Below are 20589 nucleotides of genomic sequence, written 5' to 3'. Positions count from 1 at the left end.
ACTTGAGCCCAACTACCACTTCCAGCTTTTCTATATATGTGGTACTGAGGAATCAAACCTGGGTCTTTGTGCATGCTGAGCAAGCACTCTACCACTAGGCCAAACTCCCGGCCCTAGGTTAGTCTTTTAATAACTAAGATATGGTGACTTTTCTGAATATAATTCTTTGAAATGACATTTGCTATTATGGAAAAAGTATTATGAAAAGAATGAAAAAAGAAGTGGTGGAAAATGACTGAACACATTTTGTAGTTAGAACTGTGATAAAGTCCTTATTCTGCTTAGCTTTGTACCTGGTTTGAAAAAATTATTTAACTTCTCTATGTTTTTTTTTTCACTTGTGAAAAATAGGGGCAATATTAGAACCTAATTTGTTAAGTTTATTGAGATTTAAATAAGATAATATAAATAAATTATAGTAAAATTTAAATATTAGCAATACTAAATTACATATGTGTATTGCATATGTGTATGTGTGTGTGTGTGTATACACACATATAATGATTTGAATTTTTTTCCTTTGAGATAGAAGTCTTTCTATGCTGCCTACACTGGCCTTATACTTCCAGGTTCAAGTGCTTTCACCTCAGTCTGAAAAGTGTTGGAACTAGCTGGGTACCTCATACCTGTAATACTAACTACTCATGAGACTGAGATCTAAGAATCACAATTTATAGGCAGCCCAGATAAAGAAGTCCATGGGTCTCTATCTGCAGTTAACCACCAGAAAACCAGAAGTAGAGTTGTGGCTCAAGTGGTACAGCACTAGCTTCAAGCAAAAAAACTTTGGGAACAATGCCCAGGTCCTGAGTTTTGATATTAACTGTCCCAAAAAGTTTCATGTTTTAGTGCTTGCCTAGCATGCATGAAGACCAGGTTTGATTCCTTGGTACCACATACATAGAAAAAAGCCGGAAGTGGTGCTGAGGCTCAAGTGGTAGAGCTCTAGTCTTGAGAAAACCCAAGGACAGTGCTCAGGCCCTGAGCCCAAGTCCAGGACTGGCAAAAAAAAAAAAAAGTTTCATGTTTTACAGACTTGGTCATCAGCCTGGATGCCATTGAGAGGTGGTAGAACATGGGAAAGGGAGTTAAGTCATTGAGGGCGTACACTTAGAAGGGGATACCAGGATGCCTGTACTCCACCTTGTTCTTTCCTTCTCTCTGCTTCCTACCTGCCCCTGAAGCAAGCAGCTTGGCTCTATTAATGCTGCTCTCAGTGATGTTTTTCCTTACCAGAAGCCCAAAGCAGCACAAATAACCAATCATGAACTGCAAATGTAAGCTAAAATAAACATTCTATTTTTTTTTGTTCAAATCACGTTTTATCACAGTAATGGAAATCTCCCTCATACAATATAGAATGCTGTACTTTCAGATATTGAACTAAGGAACTGAGCTTTAGAGAATGTAAATCAGCAAGTTAACCAAGAATAGAATATTTTCCCGAGTTTTAAAAGGACAAACAGCCGAGCATGGTGGCTCAGACCTGTAATCCTAGCTACTCAGGAGGCTGAGATCTGAGGATCAAGGTTCAGAGCCAGCCCAGGCACAAAAGGACCTGAGACTCTTATCTCCAATTAACCTCTAGAAAACGGGAAGTGGGACTTGGCTCAAGGGTAGGGTGGTAGCCTTGAGTTGAAGAGCTCAGGGACAACGCCCAGGCTGAGTTCAAGCCCCATGACCCACACATACAAAAAAAAAAGGACAAATATTGGCAACTGAAACTCAAGAGTACATTCAGTCTTAATATTCCACTCTGAGTAGCAGGTTTAAATTGATTTTTGTTTTCTTCTTTATTTTCATTCATTGTTAAATATTATCACATTTTTATTTTTTTATTAAGTAGTTGTGGGAAAAGGTTTCAATTCTAAGAGTCAGGTTATAAATACAATTTCCCTTCCATCATTCTTCCTCATCTTTCCCCATCCCAGTTACGTGGTTTAATTTTTGTATTGCGTACATTGAATATAATGACTGCATTTGCTCACTCTTCCTCCTCCTATTTCATTGTCCCTTCTCTCCTTGCTTCCTGGTATTCATTTTGATGGTTTGTTAGTTGTTCAGAGGAGTTATGCCAATTTGCTTGTTTTTATATGCGTAGACTCCTGTATATGTTTTCATAAATGTTTGTGTTTTAGGTCTAACTTCCAAGTATGAGAGAAACATTTGCTGTTTTGTCTCTCTGAGCCTGACTTACTTCACATAACACTTTTTTTCCAGATCCATCTACTTCCTTGCATGTGATCTAATTGTCTGATAGATGAGTAAAATTCAATGGTATGTATACATCAAATTTTCTTGAGCCATTCATCCATTGTAGGTCATCTGGCCATTTATCACTTTTATAATAGAAGAAAAAAATAAAAGAATGGGGGAGGCCAAGAGTTTAGCCTAGCAATAGAGTGCTTGCCTAGCTTGCAGGAAGACCCAGGTTTGATTTCTCGGTACCATACATAGAAAAAAGCCAGAAATGGTGCTGTGGCTCAAGTGGTAGAGCTCTAGCTTTGAGAAAGCCCAAGGACAGTGCCCAGGCCCTGAGGATAAGGCCCAGGACTGACAAAAAAAATAACAGAAGAAAAAAAATTAAAAGAATGGAACCTGGCGGAGCAGGTGCACAGTAGAGCACTTGCTTAACATGCATGACTGTCTATTTCCCATTTCTGGACTCTTGTCTACCTTAGACATAAAGTCTTGAAGTTATTATTTTGCCTCTTTTCTCTATGAGAAATAATCATATAAAATAAAACAGTTATTCTCACTTTCCCCCCTCCAAAATAGGCTTTGAGCTCCATGCTTTCTTTGTACTTGCTAACCGCTTTAGCCATGATCTCAGCCTCCCTCATAGTTGGGATAATGGTATATGCCACTGCATCCACCTATTGGCTGATATGGGCTTTTGAGAACTTTTTTACCTGGGCTGGCCTTGAACTGACATTCTCCCAATCTTAGCTTATAAGTAGATGTAATTACTAGTGTGAGCTTCCAGACAGGTGAGCCTCAGACTTTTTGGCAATTAAGACATTGAAATGGAACAGGGTTTGGTATGTCACATCTGCAATTCCAGCTGCTGGGTTTCTGAGGCAGGAGGATTGAGAGTTCAAAGACAGCTCGGGAGGGAAAAGGTCTCAAGACCCCATCACAACTAATAAGAAACTGGCTGAAGTAGCACACCTTTTTTATCCCAGCAATATGGAAAGTGTGAATAAGAGTATCATGGTCCAGGCACCAAAAAGCCCAAAGAGGAACTGTGGCTGAAGTAGTAGAGAGCTGACTTCAAACTATAGTCCTCAGCCCTCAGCCTCCTGAGTAGCTAAGATCACAAGCATGAGCTACTGAGACTGGCTTTTTTTTTTTCCTTTTCCTTTTCCTTTTTCTTTTCTTTTCTTTTTTTTTTTTTTTTTGCCACTCCTGGGCTTGAGCTCAGGGCTTGAGCACTGTTCTTGGACTTTCTCAAGGCTAGCACTCTACCACTTGAGCCTCAGCACCACTTCCAGCTTTTTGCTGTGTATGTGGGGTACCGAGGAATCGAACCCGGGTCTTCGTGTGTGCTAGGCAAGCCCTCTATCACTAGGCCAAACTCCCGGCTCCCCCTGCTTTTCCTTTTTCTGTTTGGTTGATCATGGGGCTTGAACTCAGGGCCTGGGCACTGTCCCGGAGCTTTTCTGCTCTAGGCTAGTACTCTACCATTTTGAGGCACAGCTCCACTGGTTTTCTGGTGATTAGAGATGAGTTTACACTTTCCTGCCTGGGCTGGCTTTGACCCTCAGTCCTCAGATCTCATCCTCCTAAATAGCTAGGATTACAGGCATGAGCCACCAGCACCCAGCCGTTCTGTTTTTTCTCGTTTGTTTGTTTGTTTGTTTGTATCACTAATCTAAGACTAATCACACAGAGCCATTTATCTCCATCAGCCAAAACAGCTGTGGTATGGATGTTAGTGAAAACAATATTTTCTCCCCATGCTCAGCAAAATTTCATACTGAATTTTACAGAAATTTCATAAGGAATTAAAGTCATAAATTGTAGGAGGAGTGGAGGGAGGGAAATGGGGACAAAAAACATGAGAGGGGGTATCAATGTGTGAGAAGTAACGCACCTGCTACCTGGCAAATGTATCTGTAACTCCTCTATACATTACCCCGACAATAAAAAAAATCATAAAGTATAGGAAAGATGAATTGCATAAAAGTGATTGATCCTGGGAGGTTTTTCCTAGGCAAGATGAAGCTGTCTTTAAACTTCTGAGATAACTATACAGATGTTTTGTTTTGCACTCTTTCAAATCATTCTACAAAAATAGTATCTGCTGCCTATGCTAGCCAGAAGTACAAAAGTTGTTTATGAAGGCATAATTAACGCTTTCAGAGGTCCTCATTTCCATGAAGAGAGGAGGCAAAATGATCAAATAAACCTGGTATAGTAATTTGGCGTAATAGAAAAGAGGGATTGCATTGATCATTCTATTCAATCTTCTACAGTATGACAGTATCCAAAGTTAGTGTCTTCCAGCTACAATTCAGAACTGCTTTGCAGTTCCAACTTCCCAACCAACAGGCCTCATTTCTGTCCCTTAAGTAGACAGTCTTTAGGCTAGCTTGAAAGTACTCAGTTATAATAGCATTCAAGCAACTGGAAAAACCTTACATTTCCTTAGAGTCTATTTTTGAACAGTTCGAAGAACTTCCACGTTTTTTTTTCCTCTTTCCTTGTCAAACTATGACGTAAGATGATTGGTGATTAGAGAGCCTAAAGTTCAAATAATCTGTTCAAAGCCAAAATAAAATTATATGTCACAATCAAACTCCATTTTCTCAACTTGTATTATACCACATAGCTTCCCAAGGGATTTGAGACCTTTTTATGCAAAACATTTAAAATGACATATAATTATAAGTCTTGGCCATTTTTTTCTAATCTTAACACAGAGAAATGTATGTTGATAGTTTTTAAAATAAGAAGTCTTGGGGCCGGGAGTTTGGCCTAGTGGTAGCGTGCTTGCCTAGCATGCACGAAGACCCGGGTTCAATTCCTCGGCACCACATACATAGAAAAAAGCCGGAAGTGGTGCTGAGGCTCAAGTGGTAGAGCTCTAGCCTTGAGAAAGTCCAAGGACAGTGCTCAGGCCCTGAGCTCAAGCCCAGGACTGGCAAAAAATAAATAAATAAAATAAAAATAAGAAGTCTTTGTGAGGACGAACTTCTAAATTGACTCAAAGGAAATAAATGCTCAAAGGAATAAAAATAGAGTGACTTTTCATGCGCCAGAAACTGTGAGGAATTCCTGCTAGTTAGAATGTAGAAGGGCCCAACAGAAGAGTCAATTTAAGATTCCACTTCCAAAGTGGGTGCTGAGGGCTCATACTTGTAATCCCAGCTACTCACGAGGCTGTGATCTGAAGACTGCAGTTTGAAGTCAGCCTGGGCAAGAAAATCTATGAGACTCTTATCTCCAAATAACTAACAAAAGAGCTGGAAGTGGAGCTGTGGCTCAAATGGTTAAAGTGAAGAAGAACAAGAAAGAGGAGATGGAGGAGGTGGAGAAAGAGAAGAAGAAGAGGAGGAGGAGGAGGAGGAAGAAAGCGCTTAGGGATAGTGTCCAGACCCTAAGTTCACACACACGAGATTCCACTTTCATAAACCCTTTAGCACTCCAGTAGAATCTCATGAACATCTCATTCATGTCTGAAGACTAGGGGAAAGCAAGTAGAAAGGTGAGGATATACTCAAATTTCATTCAGTATTTAATAGAACCTATTACACCTACATATTAACCAAGGCTGAACTAGCATGGACCATTCTGTTATGGTGCACAGAGAAGAATCATGCGACTATGAAAACATGCTATAGGAATAAGGATCCCTAGAGGAATGAGGTTCCCTTGAAAAGACAGAACAAAAGTGAGTACTAGAACAGATGGAAAAGATTCAATCAATTGAAAAAAGTTTTTAGTTCCCCAATACTCAAAATAGTGCCTAGCACACAATAATTGCTTAATAAATGCTTGTTGAATGATTAGGTTAAGAATCCAAAAGGAGAAACAAGGTAGGAATGAACATAATAATTGAATAGTATTCCTAAGCCAAATGAATGGAAGTAAATCAAATTCTACTCTACTTATGTGATATGGGGGGTAGGGTGGTATATTGGGGTTTAAATCCAGGACTTCTTTTTCCCCCCATTCCTGGGTCTTAAGCTCTGTGCTTGGGAATTGTCCTTGAACTTTCTCATGGCTAACCCTCTACCACTTGAGCCACAGCACCACTTTTTCTGTGTATGTGGTACCATGGAATCGAACCCAAGGCTTTGTGCATGCTAGGAAAGCATTCTAGGCCCCAAGGACCTCTTTTTTGCTAGACAGATACTTTACCACTTGAGCCTTTCTCCAGCCCTAAGTAACATGTTTTGGCCTATCTGTTTCTGGCAGTACTAGGATTTGAACTCAGGGGCGCCAGCTTGCAGGGCAACAGCTTTATCACCTGATCTACACACCCAGCCCAAGTCAAGTGACATTTTTCAAAAAATGTTCAAAGCTAAGGAAAAAAAAGCTTTTAAGACCCATGTAGGAAATGCTTGCTTCAGCAGTATGTACACTAAAATTGGAAGAGGACAGGAAAGATTAGCATGGCTTTGCACAAGGATGACATACAAATTAATAAAACATTCCATATATCTTCATGTTATATACCTACACAACTTATCTTTATATACATATGTATCTATATATACAGTTCTATTTTTTTCAACTTACAAATAAAAATATTTTAAAAGCCAAAATAAGCATATAAATAAAAAGAATCTAGCTGAAAAATAAAGAACTCAAGCTGACCTAAGGATCCTACAATTGTGAAAGTCAATAAAATATATCCAGAGTTAAGAGTGTATCCAAGTGCAGACTGCTTGCATAGCCTATATAAGACAATAGGTTCAATCTACAACACAACAAATATAGTAACAAAAATAAAGCTTTGGAGCTGGGAGTGTGGCCCAGTGGTAGAGTGCTTGCCTGCGTGCATGAAGCCCTAGGTTTGATCCTCCATACTACATACACAGAAAAACAAAAGCAAAAACAGAAGTGGCACTGTGGCTCAAGTGGTAGAGTGCTTGCCTTGAGTGAAAGAAGCTCAGGGACAACACCCAGCCCTCTCCCCCCGAAAAAAAGAAAAAGAAAATTTTTTAAAAAGAAAAGAAATATAGCAGTAGTTCAAGTGGTACAATGCTAGCCTTGAGTACAAAAGCTCAGGAGCAACACCTAGGCCCTGAGTTCAAGCCCACACAAATTCTGAAAAAATGAAGTTATTGGGGCCAGGAGTTTGGTCTTAGTGGTAGAGTACTTGCCTAGCCTGCACAAAGACCTGGGTTCAATTCCTCAGTACTACATACATAGAAAAAAGCCGGAAGTGGTGCTGAGGCTCAAGTGGTAGAGCTCTAGCCTTGAGAAAGTCCAAGGACAGTGCTCAGGCCCTGAGCTCAAGCCCAGGACTGCCAAAAAAATGAGAATAAAAAGATTAAAAATAAAGTTGTTAAAGTGGGACTGTGGCCCAGGGGGTAGGGTGATAGCCTTGAGCTGAAGAGCTCAGGGACAGCGCCCAGGCCCAGAGTTCAAGCCCCATGAAAGACCAAAAAAATAAAAAACAAAAAACAAAGTCATTAAACAAAATACTACAGAATTTGTAGGCTACCACCAATAGAAAGAAGGGCCGGGGGACTGGGAGTTTGGCCTAGTGGTTAAAGTGCTTGCCTAGCATGCATGAAGACCCGGGTTCGATTCCTCAGTACCACATATAGAAAAAAGCCGGAAGTGGTGCTGAGGCTCAAGTGGTAGAGCTCTAGCCTTGAGAAAGTCCAAGGACAGGGCTCAGGCCCTGAGCTCAAGTCCAGGACTGGCAAAAAAAAAAAAAAAAAAAAAAAAAGAAAGAAGGGCCAGGAGCATGGCCTAGTGGTAGAATGCTTGCATGGCATGCATGTAGCCCTGGGTTTGATTACTTGGTACTACAGAAAAAGCCAGAAGTGATGCAAGTGGTAGAGTGCTAGCCTTGAGAAGATCCAAGGATGGTGTCCAGGCACTGAGTTCAAGCCCCAGAACTGGCCAAAAAAAAAAAAAAGAGTAGAATGAATATGTTATAACCATTCAAAAGCAATACCCATTCTTAGATGTTTAAAAATGCACAAAACTATAAAAACAGCAGTGTCTTTCATATACCTTCAGTTTAGTTTTAGCAAAACAAAACAAATGTTTTTTCCATTGGATGATGAATGCCTTGGAATGAGTCCAGGATAATATTGAATTATTCACGCTGAATAGTGAATGCCTGGAGTTACTCCAGAATAATATGAAATCAGCTTTATTTCAGTAAGAACTTTTAAGCCTACAGTCCTATAAATTGAATCAGTCTTGGTATTATGTATCTGTTTCCAGAGCTAGTCTCCAAATACACAGATAGTAGGATTGGCACTACAAGGCTAGATGTACTAGACAAATGCTACTTGGTGGTAAGGTAGACCTTGGAGGAAGAAAGGGTGCTAAAATCCAGTGTCGAGGACAAGATCATCCAACTCCAGCAACATACTAGAGTAAATAAGACCCAACTATTAAAATATTACAGTTCATACCATCCAGTTTTACTCCAACCTACCCTTTAGCTGGATAGGGTGTGCCAAACAATGCTCCATTCATCCATGCATTCCTTCAATCAATATTTATTTAAGAGCCTATTACGGTCGCTCTCTCACTCACATCTTAGAGACGGCCCTGACCGGTCAGTATGATTCTCAATGCTAGGCGCGGAATAAAACTCTGTTTAGCTTCCGCTTTTGTGTCAGACTCATTCCTTTGATCATGGACCCTAACATTGGGGGACTGGACCCTAACATTTGGGGGCTTGTCCGGGATCAAAAGACAAGGACTGAGCCAGCATCAGAATTTTGAACAAAACCTCTGGAGGCAGGTCACATCTCCAGAATCAGAAAATGAGGAGAAAGGGGAGCCTGACATGGGAAACTCGAACCCCCCGACTCTTTATCTTCCCAAAGTCTTGTGTTTGGTGCATATGAGGAGATGAGCCAAGCGGCATCCATGGCGGATCTTCCCCTAGACTTGGTCTTGCCACATTTTAAAGGTTCTAAAGAGAAAATTTGGGGTTTACTTAAAGGTCTCTGTTTCTCTGCCCTTGTTTTATGGTTCCCTGAGGTGATTTGTCTGGTCCTGTGTCATTCTTGAAATCTGTACCAGTCCTAATGGGTTCTTGTTTTCTGTGTCTTTGTCGCTATCCATTTTGACCTTCCTGGGGAATAAATCTCTGGCCAGATCTGGCTCCTCCCACTCAGCTGCAAATGAGGCAAACAGAGGTCAGGTGAGGCAGCTGAGTGCCTAGTCTAGTTTCCCTTTTCCTAATAACCTGGCTGAAGTGACAATCTGGAGACAATTGGTGGCAGGACACAGGCATCAGTTCTGGTTCCTCCAGGTTTAAATTTGGTTCTGTAAACTGTTACGTGAGACGGCCTAGTCAAAATTGGGAAAATGACTAGCCATGCTCTAGGTGAGCTAAATTTGGTGCTGGAAGACTCCCCACCAAATAGTAATTTCAACTAAGTTGTTTTGAACCTGGTTCTGATCTGCAAGAGTAAGATTGGCAAAACTCTCTTGACACTAAAGCTTCCGAAAATGATCGGCCAACATTAATTTAGCGCACTTTAAGAGTATGAATGTGTGTGAATGAATGTGAGTAAACATGTTCAAGGTTAAATTGTCAGCATGCTGTTTAAAACAATGGGTGAGTTTATACTTGAAACACAATTGGGTAAATCTCTAAGTCTAAACTTCAAGAAAATGATTAGGTTTGAATGTTTCCAATGTCTCAAAGGATTATTGCATTGTTTTAAAGAGGAACTACTTAAAAATTTGGTATTGTAATGCATAGCGCTGTTTTCATTGTAAACATTGTATCTTGTTTAGTCCAGAGGCATTAGGGAATTTGGAATTTATTTCCTTGAGTTAAAATTTGGAGATAAGTATCAGAAATTTAAATGTGAATTTGTTTATCAATGTCAGGAACTTTTCCTGCCTGTCTTTTAAAACTGCCAAGAGAAAGGACAGGAAAATTTAGGATAGTCCTATGAGACCATCTTTGGGGGTGAGAGGTAAACTGGCAAAGGTGCAGCTCTGGGTTCCCAAGGTGGAAAAGGCCCTAAGGGAGGGTCCACGCATGGTAAAAGAAGATAAGCGGCACAAAGGCTGTTCATCTAAACCTGGTCAGGTGGACTGAGGGGACCATCTTCGTCCTTTTTTTCCTTGTAAACTGACACTGGAAATCTGATAGTAAAATATGGGTGATGTGATTAGTATTTCTTAAACTGCCCCCTAAAATGTATTAAATTGGGGAAAGGGGTTTTAAAGGAATGTTTAAAGGTTTATCTCCTTATGATTTAGTTTCATGCTACTTTGCAATTGGATGTATTTTAGAAAAAGAAGGAAATTAAGTCTGGGTTTTTGGTGCACTGATGATGTTTGTAGTTCTTGCATTAAGGAAAAACTTATTTGAGTTTAAACTGTTATTGGAGTTCCAGGCAGTAATGTAAAACTGCAGGAAAAAAAAAAGCCTCTTTTAAAAGGAGGCCTGGAGGCAAAGGAAGTGCCTTGAGCCCTAGGAGACCTGGAGGCAAACTTGAGCCCTAGAAGGCATAGAGGCAATGGGAGTGCCTTGAGCCCTTAAAGGTTTTTCAAATGCAAATAAAAGCTAAAGTGTTAAATGTTAAAAAGAAGAAGAAGAAGAAGAAGAAGAAGAAGCAGCAGCAGCAGCAGCAGCAGCAGCCTATTACATGTGCAGTACTGGGTTAAGCACTGGGTTTCCAGAGAAGAACAAAACAATGGAGTTCCTGCTTTCATAGAACTGGGAGCCTTATGGAGAAGATACATCATAGACAAACATATATTTGCCAGAGGTGATGAGGACTGTGGAGGAAAGTACAGAATGCTATGCCAGAATATGGGGAAGAGTTAGGATGGGAGGCAGTTGGTTAAACATTATCTCCCAAGTGGTATTTTATTGTTATTCTAAAAGGTAAGAATTAGAGAAAGGGGCTGGAGGAAAAGCTGTGGTAGAACACTTGTCTACCATGTATAAGAGAAAATTGAAGCTGGGAGCAGTGGCCCACGCCAGTAATCCTAGCTACTCAGGAGGCTGAGATCTGAGGATCAAGGTTCAAAGTCAGCCCGGGCACACACACACACACACACAAATCTCCAATTAACCTAGTTTTACCTAGTGGTAGAGTGCTTGCCTAGCATGAGTGAAGACCCAGGTTCAGTTTCTCAGTACCACATATGTAGAAAAAGTCAGAAGTGGGGGCCGGGAGTTTGCCCTAGTGGTAGAGTGCTTGGCTAGCATGCACGAAGACCCAGGTTTGATTCCTTGGTACCACATACACAGAAAAAAAACTGGAAGTGGTGCTGAGGCTCAAGTGGTAGAGCTCTAACCTTGGGGAAAACGCAAGGACAGTGCACGGGCTCTGAGTTCAAGTCCTAGGACTGGCAAAAGAAAAAAAAAGGAAAGAAAAAAGAAAGAAAGAAAATGAAAGGAGAGAACTAGAACCATTCATTTGCAATTGTCATTCCAGAAGGCTAATTATGATCATGAGCTAGGTCATCTATTTTTGTGAAAGTAAACTGTTATTTGCAAGGAAATGGTCTATTTGAAGCTTTCTCAAGGGAAATCCAGTGGCTTAGCCTCAGAGTTGTTATGAACTTTTGAGATTCATAGCTTTCACTTAAATATGCTCCATGTGGTACCTAAACTGCCCAAATCAAATTCACAAGAATATATCTAGTGAGTTTCATCATCATTACCACTCTATACAGCTCTAACCCTCAGGTGCTACACACTAGGTGACACTTAATGTAACAGTTCACTCAGGCTCCACAGCATTTTTTTGTGTGTATGTATGTTGGGGGGGGGTGGGTCTTGGGGCTTGAACTCTGGGCCTGGACACTGTCCCTGAGCTCTTTAGCTTCAGGCTACTGCCCTACCCCTGGGCCTGGGCGCTGTCCCTGAGCCAGCTCAAGGCTGTTTTCTTTTTTTTTTTTTTTTTGCCATTCCTGGGCTTGAACTCAGGGTCTGAGCCCTGTCCTTGGACTTTCTCAAGGCTAGAGCTCTACCACTTGAGTCTCAGCACCATTTCTGGCTTTTTTCTATGCGTGTGGTACCAAGGAATAGAACCTGGGTCTTTGTGCATGCTAGGCAAGCACTCTACCACTAGGCCAAACTCCCCACCCTCAAGGCTATTTTCTACTGATTAATTGGCAATAAGAGCCTCATAGTAATCTTTTGTGCCGGGGCTAGCTTTGAACCAAAATCCTCAGATCTCAGCCTCCTGAGTAGCTAGGATTACAGGCATGAGCCACCATGGGCAGCCCTACAACAATTTTAAACAATGTAGTTAATTCCCATTTTTTTTTTGCCAGTCCTGGGCTTGGGCTCAGGGCCTGAGCACTGTCCTTGGACTTTCTCAAGGCTAGAGCTCTACCACTTGAGCCTCTGCACCACTTCCAGCTTTTTGCTATGTATGTAGTACCGAGGAATTGAACCCGAGTCTTCATGCATGCTAGGCAAGCACTCTACCACTAGGCCAAACTCCCAGCCAGTCAATTCCAATTTTTAGTAGTACTTAGGTTTCATAAAGTTCCTATGAACACTGAAGTAATGAATATGAAATCATTTCTCTCAGGGGACATAGAGGTTTATTTTCCTGAGAGCCTCTGATTACAATAATTCATCAACTGGTCAAAGACATCATATATATTTAATATATGTAGTTGATTTTTTAACATTGATCCACAGTAGTATAACTCATACCTGAACAAAACATATCTAGCATATGTTTTTTCTCCATTACAGTTTCTTGTTCTGAAAAACAATAGGCAGGCAGGGTGCTGATAGCTTATGCCTGTAATTCTTAGCTACTCAGGAGGTTGCAATGTGAGGACTGAGGTTAGAAGTCAGTCCAATGGGGAAGTCTGTGAAACCGTTACCTTCAACTGAACCAGCAAAAAAACAAGAATGGGAGATGTGGCCTGGAGTGAAAAGGCTAAGGGACAATACCTAGGCCCTGAGTTCTCGCCGCAAGACCAGCACTAGTTATATACAGAAATCAGAAAGTAAACAGAGGCATATATTACTGATATTATCCCCAAATAATGAAATGTTTCATTGAAATTTTTGTAACATATCAAGCAAAGCAGTTGAGATGATGGTAAACATCAAGTCAAAGGCATTTAGCCCAGTGTGTGCAATGCCATTTGATTTCTAGAAACTTAGTATATGAACTAAATTTTAGCTCTGTGTCTTTTTCCAGGAGACTGAACTGCTTCTACAGTCATGAAAATAAGGTATGTGTTAGTTTAGCTAGGCAAATAACTACTTTTCTTTTAGAATTTAAAAAAAAAACTATCATAAAACCATCTGTGAACTAAAAATTTGTCTTGGCTATCTTTCTTAGGTTGTTTTACTACCATGGAATACAACCTATTCAAGTTTTCCATTGACCCAATAATATTCTTTGTAGGTAGCTACAAAGAATTGTTGCATGTAGTATCCTTAGATTATTATTTCATCAGTCTTTCTATTATTTTAATTTGTTATACTTTTGATTTTAGGCAGTACTGGGTCTGACCTCAGGGCCTGTCTCTTACTAAGCAAATGCTTTACCACTTGAGCCACAGTCTCAGTCCTTTCATTTTTCAGTATTTTGTTTCTCTTTTTGTCTTATGGGGTTTGAATGCAAAACTTTGCACATGCTAGGCTGGTATTCTGTCACTTAAGCAATGCTTTGAGTCCTACTTTTTGCTTCATCTTTTGAAAATAGAAGCCAGGTACTTGTGGCTCATTCTTATAATCCTAGCTACCCTGGAGGTTGAGATTTGAGAATCACAGTTCAAAGCCAGCCCTAGCAGAAAAGTCGGTGAGACTTTTTTTTGTGAGTCATGGGGCTTGAACTGGCCTGGACACTGTCTCTCAGCTCTTCAGCTCAAGGCTACTGCCCTACCCCCGGGCCTGGGCATTATAGGTGTGAGCCACTGCTCCAAGCTCTGTGAGACTTTTTATCTACATTTAACCACCGGAAAACCAGAAATGGTGCTGTGGCTTAAAGTGGCAGATCACTAACCTTGGAAAGCACCTGAGCCCTGAGTTCAAGCCCCACAACCCACCAAAAAGAAAATAGAGCCTAGTGAACTTTTCTGCCTCAACTAGCCTGTATTATGATATTCTGGAGTCTCTTAAGAAGCTAGAGTTTCAGGCATAAGTTCCAAGCATATGTTTTTCAGATGGAATCTCAGGCTTTTTCCCTGGCCTACCTCAGACCTCAATTCTCCTATCTCTGCCTCTCAAGTATCTGGAATTAGAAGCATGTAGCACCATGACCAGCTTTATTTATTATTATTATTATTATTATTATTATTATTATTATTATTATTATTATTATTTTGTGGGTCATGGGGCTTGTACTCGGCCTGGGCACTGTCTCTGAGCTCTTCAGCTCAAGGCTGCCACCCTACCCTTAAGCCAAGTCCCACTTCCCATTTTCTAGAGGTAAATTGGAGATAAGTCTCAGGTCCTTTTGTGCCTGGGCTGGCTTTGAATCTTGATCCTCAGATCTCAGCCTCCTAAGTAGCTAGGATTACAGGTGTGAGCCACCATGCCCGGCTTATTATTATTATTATTATTTTACATAGATCTAACTAGGGGCTAGGAGTTTGGCCTAGTGGTAGAGTGCTTGCCTAGCATGCACGAAGACCCAGGTTTGATTCCTCAGTACCACATACAAAGAAAAAAGCCGGAAGTGGTACTGAGGATCAAGTGGTAGAGCTCTAGCCTTGAGAAAGTCCAAGGACAGGGCTCAGGTCCTGAGTTCAAGCCCAGGAATGGCAAAAAAACAAAATTTAAAAAAAGATCTAACTAAAAAAGTCTGCAGGGGGGGCTGGGAGTTTGGCCTACTGGTAGAGTGCTTGCCTAGCACGCACAAAGACCCGGGTTCAATTCCTCTGAACTCCACATGCATAGCAAAAAGCTGGAAGTGGTGCTGAGGCTCAAGTGGTAGAGCTCTAGCCTTGAGAAAGTCCAAGGACAGTGCTCAAGCCCTGAGCCCAAGCCCAGGACTGGCAAAAAAAAAAAAGTCTGTAGGGGCAGGGAATGTGGCTGGTGATAGAGTGCTTGCTTAGCATACATAAAGGCCTGTGTTCAATTTCTTGGTACCACATAAGCATAAAATTAATAAAATAAAGGAAAAAATAACCATTTATATATATATATATAATTTTTTTTTTTTTTGGTTTGTGGTGGGGTTTGAACTCTGGGCCTGGATGCTGTCCCTGAGCTCTTCAACTCTAGGCTACCACTCTACCCCTTGAGCCACAGCACCACTTCCAGTTTCCTGGTGATTAATTGGAGATAAGAATCTCATGGACTGTAATGCTTGGACTGGGTTTGAACCTTGATCTTCAGATCTCAGCCTCCTCATTAGCTAGGATTATAGACATGAGCCACTGCGCTCAGCTCCCATTAATTTTTTTTAAAGAACATATTTCTAAAAAAATTAAAACATGCATAGCTCACTCTGACCTTGAACTTGAGATCCTTCTGCTTCAGTTTCCTGTGTTGGGATTATAAGAATGCATCACTCTCTCAGCTTTTTTGTATATGTGTATAAGAGAGAGAGAGAGAGAGAAAGAGAGAGAGAGAGAGAGAGTGTGTGTGTGTGTGTGTGTGTGTGTGTGTGTGTGTGTGTGTGTGTGTGTGTACCAGGGCTTGAATTCAGAGTAGTATACACTACTCTGCTTTTTTTGTTCATAATGATGATACTCTACTATGCTCACAGGGCTCCTTATAGATTTTTTTTTTTATTTTGTTGGTTTTTTTTTGCCAGTCCTGGGCTTGAGCTCACGGCCTGAGCACTGTTCTTGGACTTTCTCAAGGTTAGAGCTCTACCACTTGAGCCTCAGCACCACTTCCGGCTTTTTTCTATGTATGTGGTACCAAGGAATCGAACCCGGGTCTTCATGCATGGTAGGCAAGCACTTTAACCACTAGGCCAAACTCCCGGCCCTAGATTTTTTTTTTTTTAAAGATTACTAGTCAGTTATGTTGTAGAATATTGCTCAATTTGGGTTTGTATGATTCTCTATCATCATTTTTGGATGATTACTACAGGAGTGGTGTATTTTTCTCATTGCATTTTATTGGGTGATAAAATATCTCAAATTACACTAGGCACTGATGACTCACACCTGTAATACTAGCTACTCAGGAGGCTGAGATCTGAAGATTGTTGTTCAGAATCAGCCCAGAAAGACAGATCTGAGAAACTTTTATCTCTAATAAAACAGGCCCTGAACCCAAGGCCAAAACTGGTTAAAAACAAAAACAAAACACAGGGTTCAAGCTCAACAACCTACAAAAAAAAAAAAAAAAAAGGAGGTCGGGGAGCTAGGAGCATGGCCTAGTGGTAGAGTGCTTGCCTAGCACGCATGAAGCCCTGGGTTTGATTCCTCCATACCACATACACAGAAAAAGCCAGAAGTGATAGAGTGCTAGCCTTGAGAAGACCCAAGTACAGTGCCCAGGCCCTTAGTTAAAACCCCAGGACTGGCCAAAATAAATAAATAAATAAAATAACTCAAAATTATTTCCATTCTTTTCTTTATTAAAGAGCATCAGCATTTCAATTCCAAAATCAGATGAATTTATATTCAAATATCAGACTGTAGCATATTGGCTATGTAATCTTGAGCAAAACTCTCAAACTCTCTGAAATTGGCATTCTATTTTTGGAGTGCTGGAGCTCATAATCTTTGGAATAAGAAAATCTAACCTTGAATCCAGCTTCTATTTCCTTTTACCTATGTAGCTTTAAGCAAGCTCTTTAAACCTTTCCAGCCCTCAGTAAAATATAGAAGATTGTTATGAGAAATGCCTGTCAAGTTCTTAGCACAGTGTCCTAGCACAGGTCATACATCCAATTGTTAAGTCAATGTGTTATTTTATTTTTGCTGATACAGGATTTGAACATGAGGTCTTGTGCTTACTCCACTTGCTTACTCAGCTGACACTCTACCAGATGTCCAGACTGTTTTTCTGCTGGTATTTTGTAGGTAGAGTCTCGTAGTCTTTTCTGCCAGGACTTACATCTGCTGTATCTCAACTTCCCGAGTAGCTAGAATTACAGGTGTGAGGCACCAGCACTTGGCTTTTATGTTCTTTTTACTGTTTTGAAATAAGAATAGTAAATACTACCAGTTATTATAATCCTAGCTACTCAGGAGGCTGAGATCTAAGAGTCACAGGTCAAAGCTAGCCAAGGCATAAAAGTCCATAAGACTTTTATCTCCAATTAAGCACCAGAAAACTGGAAGTGGCACTGTGGCTCAAAGTGGTAGAACACTAGCTTTGAGCTGATTTGCCCTGAACAGCACCCAGGCCCAAGAGTTGAAGCCCTACAACAAAAACAAAAACCACAACAACAAAAAAATGAATAGTAAATATCTGTAGTAAAAGTAGTTATGAGGATTTAGGAGAGATTAGAGTATGACAGTGTCTAGCACAAAATAGGTCCTTAGTGGGCCGTGAGTTTGGCCTAGTGGTAGAGTGCTTGCCTAGCATGCATGAAGACCCGGGTTCAATTCCTCAGTACCACATACATAGAAAAAAAAGCTGGAAGTGGTGCTGAGGCTCAAGTGGTAGAACTCTAGCCTTAAGAAAGTCCAAGGACAGGGTTTATGCCCTGAGCTCAAGCCCAGGACTGGCAAAAAAAAAAAAAAAAGGGTCCTTAGTAAGTATTAGTGATGATTGGCTCAAAGAGTTATTGTACAGATACAGTGGAAAAAATAGTCTGATACAATGATTGTTCTCTCTTAAAACGGATAATTCTTTCCTTGGTTTTCAGAAAATTTCAACTGTGCTGTTTATAATCTGCAAGCCAGTTTTTGTTTTATTTTAAAGCTATTCTATACTTCTCTTAATCCCTATTTTTAGCATTTATTTATATCAGAGGATGTCACAGAAGGCAGAAACAAGATATTTCAACTCAGATCATACTTCGTAAAGGTCCTTTGATCCTAATGTGCACCTACGATAGGAGTCCATCTATTTCTTTCCAGAATTTGACTGGAAAAGAGAAAAGGAAATACAGGTGGAAATAAATACTCTAAAATTTTCTTTAAGATTGACAACAAGGGGGTCGGAGTTGTACTTGCCTGGCTTACATTCCTCAGTACCATATACACAGAAAAATCCAGAAGTGATGGTGTGGCTCAAGTGGCAAAGTGTTCATTAGCCTTGTGCAAAAGTGCTCAAGGACAGTGCCCTGAATTCAAGCTCCAGGACTGGCAAAAAAACAAAAACAAAAATGATTGACAACAAGGACTACATTAGATAGGAAAAGACTGGTTTAAAGGCCATGGTAGCAGGGCACTAGAGATTCATGCCTGTCATTCTCACTATTCAGGAGGCTAAGATCTGAGGATCCTAACTCAAAGCCAGCCTAAGGAGGAAAGTCTGTGAAACTCTTATCTCCAAAAAGCCAAAAGTGAGTTGTGGCTCAAATGGTAGAATGTTAGCCTTGAACAAAACAACAACACCCTCAGGGACAGTGCCCACCCACTGAGTTCAACCCCAAACCCCACGACTGGCTTGTGCGCATGCCCAGGCAGACAGGCAGGCACTTGCACGCGCGCACACACACACACACACCGTGCAGGGAATGATAGGGACAGTAGAAGGAACAGCATCCGATTGCTATGGCAACTAGGATTTTGCAAATAAATACTTCAGCATAGCTTGTTTCTTAAACTGACCTAATCTTTTCCATTTTTTGATCCTTCTGCTTCCTCATCTTCTCTTTATTATTTATTAGTATATATTCATTTCTATCATAACTTAGAAGAAAAGGAAAGTAGCTCTCCCCCCTCTTTTTTAAAAAGCATTTTCCTTTCCAATAAAATAAAATATCAACTGACAACATATCATTTGGTACTGGCACAGGAAATATAGCTATTATACATCAGGAACCCTGTGCCTTTGTGGGTATTGTTGTATTGCGCTCCTAGGAGGTATTGTAGGCCAGGAAACCCTCCCCCAACCCTCAAAAAACCCTGACAATGAAAATAATACTAGTCTACTAGCCATTTGCTGAGTCACCGGATTTCTTTAAATTTCCCTTTCCCTGTGTGCATGAGGGAAATGCTGTTCTAAATTATAGGAAATATGGGCAAGATTTGGGTCATTTGTATTCTTATTCAACTGACCCAGTTTGGATCCAGTCTCCTTTTCCAGACTATGCTCTCACTGGTCTCCTGTGTATTAGCCAAACACGTCTGCTTGTTCCTGGCATACATACTTCAGTGTCTTGGCTCTTGCCATTTTCTGCCTGGAATGCCCTCTACCCGTCTCTCCATTTCATTTTTATCAGAGTTTCATTTATATATTTAAAAGCACACATCATTTCTTTCACGGATTCCATGGCTGGTAGAGATCTTGCTTTTATCATTTTTTGTATCTGTAGTTGTTTATGTACATCTTGCATTCCCCCTTGTACCTCAGAACTGATCAAGCCTTCTGAGAGCAGAGACCATGTGTTCTCCTTGCTTCCTCACAGCATTCCAAAATGTAAATGGCAGCCAGGAGTGTGGCCTAGTGGTAGAATGATTGCCTAGCATGCACAAAGCCCTGGGCTGGATTCCTTGGTACTACATACACAGAAAATGCTGGAAGTGGTGCTGTGGTTAAAGTGGCAGAGTGGTAGGCTTGAGAAAGCCCAAGGACATTCATGCCCTGAGTTCAAGCCCCAGGACTGGCAAAAAAAGTCGCATTTTTACATTATAGATATAGTTGTAGAGTTCTCTTTTTCCTGGCTATAGACAAAAGTAAAAGAAACACATTATCTCCATTGTTCATAGACTTGGGTCTGTTGTGTTTTTTTGTTGGCAGTGACAACCACTCAGTTGCCCAAACTAGAAAACTGAAAGTTGTCTTCAATCTCTCTCCATCTCTCACTGCTACCACTAATAGGCAACTTCCTCCATGGATCCTTGTTATCTATTTCATATCCTATTGTACTCAAGAGATTCTTTGTGCTTTTTGCCTAGTAGAAGATTCTGAAAATGGTGCTTTTTTTTTTTTTTGCCAGTCCTAGCATTTGAACACATGTCCTGGGGCCTGAGTTCAGGCCCTGACATAGGTGTGTACACATGTGTGTGTGCACGCACACACAAATAGTTTTCACCCCCCTCTTTTAAAATCTTGATTATTGCATGGAATTGTATTTTACAAATGTTGCATATTTTTTTTTTTGATTGTGGGACCTGAACTCTGGGCCTGGGCATTGTTCCTGAGCTCTTCAGCTCAATGCTATCACTCTACCCTTGAGCCGCAGCACCACTTCCAGTTTTCTAGTGGTTAATTGGAGATAAGAATCTCACAGTTTTAGGGCCTGGGCTGGCTTTGAACCTCGATCCTCAGATCTCAGCCTCCTGAGTAGCTAGGATTCCAGGTGTGAGCCCCCAGCTATGGATGTATTTTGGAATAATTACACCTAACACATCTTG

General features: G+C 40.8%; 1 non-coding gene across 1 annotated transcript; it reads left to right on the top strand.

The window, feature by feature from the left end:
- Window positions 1-6565: 6565 nt before the first annotated feature.
- Window positions 6566-6671, top strand: LOC150051538 (U6 spliceosomal RNA). The gene has a single exon (XR_016538523.1). It is a non-coding gene; the product is annotated as a U6 spliceosomal RNA (small nuclear RNA).
- Window positions 6672-20589: the final 13918 nt, after the last annotated feature.

The sequence above is a fragment of the Megascapheus bottae genome, chromosome 17 (assembly GCF_031878675.1).
Source record: "Megascapheus bottae isolate mThoBot1 chromosome 17, mThoBot2.hap1, whole genome shotgun sequence".
In the NCBI taxonomy this organism is placed as follows: Eukaryota; Metazoa; Chordata; class Mammalia; order Rodentia; family Geomyidae; genus Megascapheus; species Megascapheus bottae.
The sequence above is the reverse complement of the archived record's forward strand: the minus strand, read 5'-3'. Positions and strand labels throughout refer to the sequence as shown.